Here is a 9,291-nt window from a genome sequence, read left to right as displayed (position 1 = left end):
ATAATAAGGGAGTTAACAATTTGAGCGTTGGAGTTTAAAAGTAAACGTTTTGTGTTTGGAGAGAAAAGGAAATAAGCAGATGAAAACCGGGTATAAAATAATAATAATAATAATAATAGATAAGAAATAAAAGAAAGCTATGGTTGGGAGGGAGAACGATCAGTCTAACATGGAAATCGATTGATTTCAATGAGGTAATTTCGGATTGCCAAGCAAACATTTCTGCGGCTGAACCCAATAATGGGGGCTCCAAAAGATAGGATCACAGGCACTGATAAAGCTAGATGAATAGAGCAAAGCGGGATTTCGAGTAGTCGTTTTCTTATAATAGAAAAACGTCTGCAAGACAACAAGAAATGGTCTGTTGTCTACGCTTCGCCACAGAATGAGCACAATGGTGAGGGGACCAGACCAGACCTGTGGAGGTAGAAGTTCAATGCAGCTATACGGCAGCGCAGCCTCGTGATGGACACTTCAATTTTCTGTGTTCAGCAAAAATCTGTGTGCCAAGGGTGTAGGAGATGTCCGTAATCCGCAGAGTTGGTAATTGCGGAGTCTGATACGGTCTGTATAGAGAGAGAGAGAGAATCAACTTTTGCACTGAGCCCTTAGTGACGGTTGGTGCGCGCTGGCACCAGATGGGGTGGAACCTTCTTCTCAGGTCCCATATGCGTCCAGCAGTTCCTGGCCCCTAGCCGCCAGCGCGAGCTGGGTCGGTAGGTCGGGGCTGGACAACAAGGTCTCCCATCGCTCGGGGGGGTTGGGGCTGGGGAGGGTGGGGGGTAGGGATGGCGGGGGGTTCTTGAGCTTAGTGCACTCTGCAAGGATGTGTGCTAGAGTGCTTTTTGACCGTCTGCAAAAAGGGCATGAAGTGTCATGCTCTGTTGGGAACATCTTATGCATCTTAGTCGCGGCCAGATGACACCGAAAAAACAATGCAGGTTATGAAATAAAGATTGTTTGAAGATGACGCTGCGGTGATTCATAAATCCTTAAGAACGTCTGCACTGTCAAAAGCCGGAACCTGCACGCAAGAGGAGGAACAGTGCATTCTAGATAAAGAATAGAATGTGCAACAAATTTAGGAAGACCTAAACACAGACCTAATGCTTCTCTTTCTAAGAGGATTAGAGGACGGGACGTGTAGGCTGGAGCTCCAGAGAAGAGCACGCAACCAAATTCTAATACAGGGCGAACGTACATACAATATGTCATTAGGAGTGTATCTCTTCTCAATCCTATTCGACGACTGCTCAGCCTACGCGTTATGCCAATTGCACGGGTACCTTTTCTAGTCATATGATCTATGTGTGAGCGCCAGTTGAGAGAGGCGTTATAAGTAATTCGGAGGTATTTAACAGATTCCACCTGTGGTATGTCTTGAAGGTGGCAAGACAATGAAATGTGCACTATGTCACGTATCGGAAAAACGAGAACAGAACATTTGCTGGCATTGAGTGTAAAGTGACTAACAGCTAACCACCTCTGCATAGCATAAAGGTAAGTTTGCAGTCGTTGGTATAGCGTGTGGATGTCGTTTGCAGATGCAAAAAACGCAATATCGTCTGCATAAACATAAGTAGTTATTTCTTGATGACAAGGTAGTGTGCTCATGAGAATATTAAAAACCACCGGGAAAAGGACTGAGGCTTGTGGTACGCCTCTCGTTTGTTTGTGCTTATAAGAAGAAACGCCGCTTTCGTAGCAATATAATTCTCTTTCACCTAAAAATGACTGAATCCACGCTACTATATACCCAGGAACACCACAGGAAGTTAACCGATTGATCAATACAGTATGCTCCACAGTGTCGTATGCTTTAGCGATATCGAGCTTCACTAAGGTAGCGTATTGCTTATGAAGTCGAGCGAGTTGTATTCGCCTTTCTAAGTCGACGTGGGCATGCCAGATGGAGCAGCCGGCCCTGAAACCAATCTGGCAGGGACTAAGAATGGAATTATCATTAATAAATTTCATGATACGACGGTATAGAAGCCTCTCAATGAATTTTACTACGTTTGATGTAAGCGCAATGGGCCTAATGTTCTCCAGTACATACCTTCCTTCTTGTTTCTTAAGCATCAATATTACTTTGGCGAGCTTCCATTGCAACGGAATCCAAGCATATTTAATTGAATAATTCACCAGGTCTAAAAGAACGTTAGGCGATTCCTGTAACAATATTTTTTAACATTGCATTTGTGACACCATCAGGGCCAGGGGCTGAATTCGGTAAACAGTGCAGTCTCATTTAGTTCAGCTTAGGAAATTGGAGTAAAGCCATCCCAAGGATCTAATGTAGAATGAATAGCCGGAAGCATGGCCGTGAATCGATTTTCTAAGCCTTCGGCAATCTCCTCTAGCGAGGCGCTCAGTTCCTGCGGGGTCAAAACAATTGAGTGTAATGTTAAGGGTGTTGGTAGCACCTTCCTAGCACGAAGGAATGCAAATAAAACACGCTTACTTTTTGAATTAGATAGATAATCGTAGTGCCTAATATCGTATTCCTCTTTGGCTCGATTAACAGTACGCTAAAATAAAACAGCGTGAAACTGATAATGCTTCCCCTTTGTCGGGCACTGATTATCCAGAAGCATTTTCCAAGCGGCCTTTCTTTTTCTATAGTCCCGCGTACACTCATTATTCCACTAACGACAAGCGGTGCCTTTAGCCGAAGGGATGACAAATTCAGCTTTCTTCCGGCAATCCTCTAGAATTGAGCAAATGGTTGAAGCGATTTCCTTATCATTGGCGTTGGCAAGTTTCGAAACGGCAGAACACACGAAAGTCTTAAATTTCGTATAGTCCACAAATGTGCATGCCTGGTATTCTAAAGATGTTATTGCACAATTGATTTCAAATGACACAGGAAAATGATCACTGTTGGTTGCTGAGTGGAACGCTACCCACGACAAAACCTTGATGCCAGCGCTACAAAATGTTAAATCTAACACTGAACGAAAGGGACCTCTAGCAAACGTTACTTGTCCTGTGTTCTGACATGAAAGGTGACTATCAATATTCCACTCCCATAGTCGTTACCGCACAAATATGTTTTTAGCCCCCGCGACACGGTATGCGAATTATAATCACCTACAAACAAAATTTATTTTCTACAGGCAGCCACAGCCCCATCAAGTTGACGTGTAATTTGCACACCGGTGGGGAAATAAGCATTTATAATTGACAATGGATGGTATTCTGGCAGACATAAATCTATCGCCGAAATTTCGCAGTCACAGTCCATGACTGCAAAAGAAATGTTTGCCTTGTGACAAATTTTACTGGAAACAAGTATCATTAATCCTCCACCTCGCGAGTCTCGATCTAATCGGAAAGACCTAAACCCTTCTAAGTGAAAATGTTTCTCTGGTGAAAGCCACGTTTCTTGAAGAAGTGAGATATCTGGATTGAATTGAATAGATAGGCAAGATAAATCTGTTAAAGGTGAAAATATAGAACGACTGTTCCACTGCAGCACTTTCAACTGTCCAATGGTGTTGAACGCACAGCAGCGGCAACTGCCGCCTTTAGAATACTTTCAGTAAGCACAGGAGATGGTTGACTCTTTTTTGATTTTGGTTTCATAGTTTTTGAAATTGGGGACCCCATACGTTTCGGAGCTCGAGTGTCAAGTTCCATATCTGTGACACTAACGGTGTCTGAATAAGAGGGCTCATCCTCGCCTGGTTGGACTAGCGAAGTAGTGTCTGTGGAATGTTCTGCAATTGTGGAAGGCGTCTCTACCTCGCTGCTGGGCATTCGAGGTGTGTGCGTTAGATACTGGGGACTGCATTGGTGTCTTAGTGGTCTGCATTATTTGCATCATGTGACTCGAAATGATTTGCGCTAAGCAATCAGAGAGACTGGATATCAATTTATCCATAGTTTCGCCATTGCTTTTTTCACAGCAGAGTCAATTGCTTCTGAGAGATTAAGCTCCATGCTTGGAGTGCTGCGCGCTGTAACACCAGAGTATCCGAAGGCCCTGTCTTTGATAAGTGAAATTGCATCTCTTCAAGAATTTGTACTTCTTGAGCGCGAGCTGAGCAGTTCGAATAGTCTGCTGGGTGTTCTCCCCCACAGAGGCAGCACTTTTCAGATTGAGTAGAGCATTCACTTGAAGAATGACCATCCCCACAGGTGCGGCAACGGACGCTAGACTTACATCCTCCTGAGCTGTGCCCGAATCTCCAACAATTCTGACACTTGATTTGACGTAACGCAAGCGGCTCTACACGGAACACAAGAAGCCACACATTTATTTCAAATGGACATGATATGCCCACAAACATTGTAATTACAGATTCTGTCGGAACCCTCTCGTTATTTTCCAGTCGATTGCAACGGTAGACAGCAATGACGCCTGCTGCGGATACCTTGTCCAGTGTTTCAGTAGGACTTAATCGGGAGTCTACGCCCCGTACAAGACTCCTGGTGCACGCAAGGTGAGGCGGAATAAAAGCACTCACCGGGGTGGAAGCGAATGAAGTGCATTTAAAGAGGTTTTCAACGCAGGTCTCGTCGGGTGAACGACACACTATACCTCCCCGTCCTAACGCTCGCACATCAGTGATGGTCTGGAAGTGGTTGGACGTGGTCTTAAGTGCCTTCTGGAGAGCTTGTGGATTCGTGATCCTGATGGAACCTCCATTGGTAAGCACAAGCGCCACAGGAATGGTGCTGACGCCACTGCGAAAAAATAAATCTATAGGCAATTCATTAGGTGGCAGGGATGCTGACCAGGCGAATCCCGCCTGGCCTGGAGAACTGAACTGGTCAACATCAGCTCAAGACGGCTGACGCAAGGAAGGCCAATCAACCAGGAATTAAAAAAAGGTTATTCAGACACCTGAAGCCACCCAATGCTTAGCCAAAACGCCACTGCAGGTCAACGAAACGGTCGCTCTGACGAGGCCAGCAGGAACCAGGGAACCAGGAACGCCGGAGAGAACCGGAGAGAACGAGAGAACCAGAGAGCCAGTACTCGTTTACCGCCTCGTTCGCGCCAAGAGCCGCCTTCAGATGCGGCCATGTGTGTGTCCTTGATCTTCATCGCGCATATGGGCGCATCGTCAGCGAGGACTATGCCGACGGTCCTCGCCGTGTCTCTCGGGCTCAATAATGGTAAGCCCTTTTGGAAAAAGCTATATATATATATATATATATATATATATATATATATATATATATATATATATATATATATATATTGTAACGGGAACCAAGACCGCCACAAGTGAATGAAGAGGAAGAAAATGGCAAGCAGAAGGATGGATGGATATGATGGATGGATGGATGGATGGATGGATGGATGGATGGATGGATGGATGGATGGATGGATGGATGGATGGATGGATGGATGGATGGATAGCTTACTTGAGGTCCATTGGTGCGCGTGATTAGTGCGCAGCGGGCCGCTCCCACGTCGGGACAGAAAGGTCATGCCCCTCCACCGCGTCGCGGGCTCGATGGACAGCCCAGAGCTGTGATTCAAGGTTCGAGCTGCGTAGAGCTCGGTCCCATAGAGTATATACTTTTTTTCCTGTTTGATTGAATGGCTGTCTACTGAATCGTTTTGAACTTGCCAGGCTTTAATTTATTAATCAAAATCATAGATTTTTAAATTTATTACCTGAACAGATATGTAGAGTCTGCCCGTATTTTGGCCAACAGTTTGACTGGGTATGCTCTAAACACATCTAGTTCATCATCATCATCATCATCATCATCATCAGTAGGTCAGGCGCTCCGGAACATGCGTGACACCGGACAACGACGTCGAGTTTCCACTTTGAACAGCTCCCCTGTTATAAAAGGCAAGCACCAGGCCACGCATCTATTTGCCATCGAAGACAATTCTGCAGGCAGTGTTAATTATGTCTGAGTGGTCGCTTAATATTCAGCGCATCAAAGCAAAACAAGATTGCTAGTGTATTTCAGTTGCGTACACCCAGAGAGCAATATTGAGCAAAATTATTTATGCGCAGTTCGGGCCAATTCTTGACAAACTTGAGAACTATTTTGCATTGCGGATGGCCATACGGGGAGGAGCAAGTTTGACGACATTCTATATCATGTTCCTTATTTCGTTGGGATCGTATGTGTTGTCATCCGGACAACCAATTGCAGATTTCATATTTATTTGTGCTCCACAGCATGTTCGTCTTGATTCTGTACGCTTACAAAACCAAGTGCTACGGGGTAAATAAACAAGATGTGCTAAGCTTAAAGATTGAGGGAGGAGTTTCTACAGCAATAATTGTTACGAATTGTTTCGTGGAAGGAACGACAAAGTCGCAGCTGTAACTACTGGATATAGTGACAAGACGTACATCTCCAATATAACCGGTGCTTTTCATCTCTCTACTGTGTCTGTGTGTATCTCTTTCTTTATTTTGTTGCGGTGCGACATTTTCATGCACACTTCATGCAACCGTCATGTCAAGTAAACTACAGAAAGCAGTAAACACAACGGAAAGCCTGGTAAAAGGTTCTCTGTTAACAACCATATTTTAATGAAACCGAAATGCTGATTACTCCTTTATGAGGAAGGAGCAGGATGAACAAACTTTTATGGAACGAGCAGTTTAGTTGGCTGGGCGTAGGCCTCCCACGTGAGCACGTCGAGGTTTTGCCTCTTATCCGCCTCGCAGGCTTGCTGGGTAGCCCAGAGTTGGTCGTGGAGGTGGGAGCTGCGGTGGGTGACGTGCCATCTCGACGAGAGGGTCACAGTATTATTTGTCTGATATTGGTGTTTACATTCCCATAGCATGTGGCGAAGCGATGCTGCCTGAGTCTTACAGATCTTGCAAGTGAGGGTAGATGTCTGGTTGGATCCTATGGTAACGTGTTAGTGAGGGGTGCATGTTGTCTGTAACATGCGAAGGATGGTTGCGTATGGTCTGTTTAGGTTGGGATGAGGGATCCATGGGAATGTTCTTCTTTCGAGATAGAATGATTTCGTAAGGTCATTGTAGCTGGTGAGGTTATCGCGTTCGGTGGGTGCACCTGCGCTGTCTCCAGCACGGTTGACAAGGCCTCGTGCTATGGAGTGAGCGAGCTCGTTGAGGTTGGTGACGTGCCTATGTACGTCGCCGGCGTGCGCTGGGAACCAGACAAGAGTGATTTGGGTTTCGGGTGAGTGAGGGGCTTGGTGTAGGATGTGTAGGGCTTGTAGTGAAATACAACCTTTGGTGTAATTGCTTATTGTCGTGCGGTAATCGTTCACGATGGTGTGCCAGTCCGGATCGAGGGTGGCCAGGGTGATGGCTACTTCCTCGGTCGTTGGGGGGTTCAGGTTACGAGGCTGGGGGTATGTTTGAGCGAGCCGCCTACTGTAGTAGCTACCGCGAAGCGGTGACCGTCTTGATATTCAGCTGCGCCGACGAAGGCGACGCCCGTGGTGTCACCATAGGCTTTAATGAGGGAGGCAGCCCTTGCCTTCCGACGTTCTTTATTGTAGTCCGGGTGCATGTTTTTAGGGATAGGGTCGGCATGTAGCCAAGTCTGTAGGTCGCGTGGAATTGGGTGTTTGTCTCCATGTTGACGGTGGTAGGTGATGCCGAGTTTAGTTAGAATGTGATGGCCCGTTTCTGTGAGGGTGAGACGCTCCGGATGAGACCGACTCTGTGTTTCGATTAATTCGTCGAAGGTGGTATGAAGTCCTAACTAGAGTAGAAGCTCCGTGCTGGTGTAATTTGGCAGCCCTAAGGCTAGCTTGTAGGCGCCGCGTATAATAATGTCCATTTCAGTCTTTTCTGCTTTGTACCAATTATGGAAGGCGGCGACGTACGTGGTGTGACAAATGACGAACGAGGGAACAAGGCGGATGAGGCTTTCTTTCTCCATGCCCTGTCGCCGGTCTGTCGGCCATTTCAGCAGCCGCGACGTATTTGCCGTCTCTCGGAGGATCTTGGACATAGCTGTTAAGTTGGCGCCGTTGGCTTTGATGGTCATGCCGAGGACCCGGATTGTGGAGACCGCGGGTATGGTTCGACCATCCCTCATGTGGAGTTGGATTTATTCGTAGTGGCGTTTGTGCGTAGACCCTAGTGGTGGTTATCAATGGAGCGTGGGGCGGTGTAGGAGGAGCTTTCACTTGTCGAAGAACATCGAAGACCTGTGCCTTGGAGATAATTTTTGACGGCATTGCTTGCGTCTTGCGGAGCGGTTTCGATCTGCCCATCGCTGCCCGGTGTTGTCCAGATGGTAATGTCGTCGGCATAGAGGGTATGTTCTATGCCGTTGAGCTTCTGTAGTTCCTGTGCTAATCCGAGCATGACCAAATTGAACAGCATTGGGGAAACGACAGAGCCTTGTGGGGTTCCCGCGCATCCGAGATAATTTCTCCGATTGATTATCTTTAACCGAGAGGAACGCCCGTCGGTTGTATAGAAAGTCTCGCAGGTAGTTCTAGGTGCGCTCGCCAAGGTTGAGTCGGGAGATGTGTTCGAGGTGGTAGAGTGCGAGACATTATCGAAGGCGCGCTGGAGACCGAGACACAAGATCGCCTTTGTGTGTCGGGATTTGTCATCGAAGATTTGATGCTTGAGCTGGAGCATGGAGTTCTAGGTTGAGGGATGCGCTCTAAAGCCGATGATTGAGGGGGGGTGGGGTATACTTCTTCGTGAAGAAAATTTTTTAGAATTTAAAAAAAAATTTTAAAAAAAGAACAGTAGGTTCGCGTAAAGTGAATGTGGTATTTCATTGCCTGCCATGCTTCGGAAAATAGTGAATCAAATTGATGAAAAACACATTTACACGATGCCTTATTAAGTAGCAAATTTCGCTATTATTTGGAAATGTTGTCTAAGGGTGCATGTCTTCCATTTTCAGATGGGGTCTCCCCCAATTCATGCATTTACTGCTGAAGTATTGCTGCAGCACGTCAAGGCGCGGGCTACAGTTTCGAGTCCTGCTCAAATGCAACGCTCTTAAGTGTCTCAGACATTCAAAGTTGTCCTTGTAAGGTATCGCCAACATCTTGTCGCAAGCGGCATTTCCCTGTCAACATCATTTACTCCAGAGCTCACCTCTTTGAATGATTCGCACAGCGCACATTCACCATACAAATCAACATACTCGGCTACTTCGCAGAAGGCTCATACTAAATATCCTGACTATGTGTCCGCTACCCACATCTTGGGTGGCAACCGACGCGATGTGCAACCCAGCTAATCTAGGATGGATAGTAACCCTAAATGAGGGCGTGCCAGTTTCTAGATCTGTGGCTGCTCGATATTCAGATAATCGAAGACGTATGAAAACTCTTCGCAGACTGTGGTTCTG

Source organism: Dermacentor andersoni, chromosome 3 (assembly GCF_023375885.2).
Source record: "Dermacentor andersoni chromosome 3, qqDerAnde1_hic_scaffold, whole genome shotgun sequence".
In the NCBI taxonomy this organism is placed as follows: Eukaryota; Metazoa; Arthropoda; class Arachnida; order Ixodida; family Ixodidae; genus Dermacentor; species Dermacentor andersoni.
The sequence above is the reverse complement of the archived record's forward strand: the minus strand, read 5'-3'. Positions refer to the sequence as shown.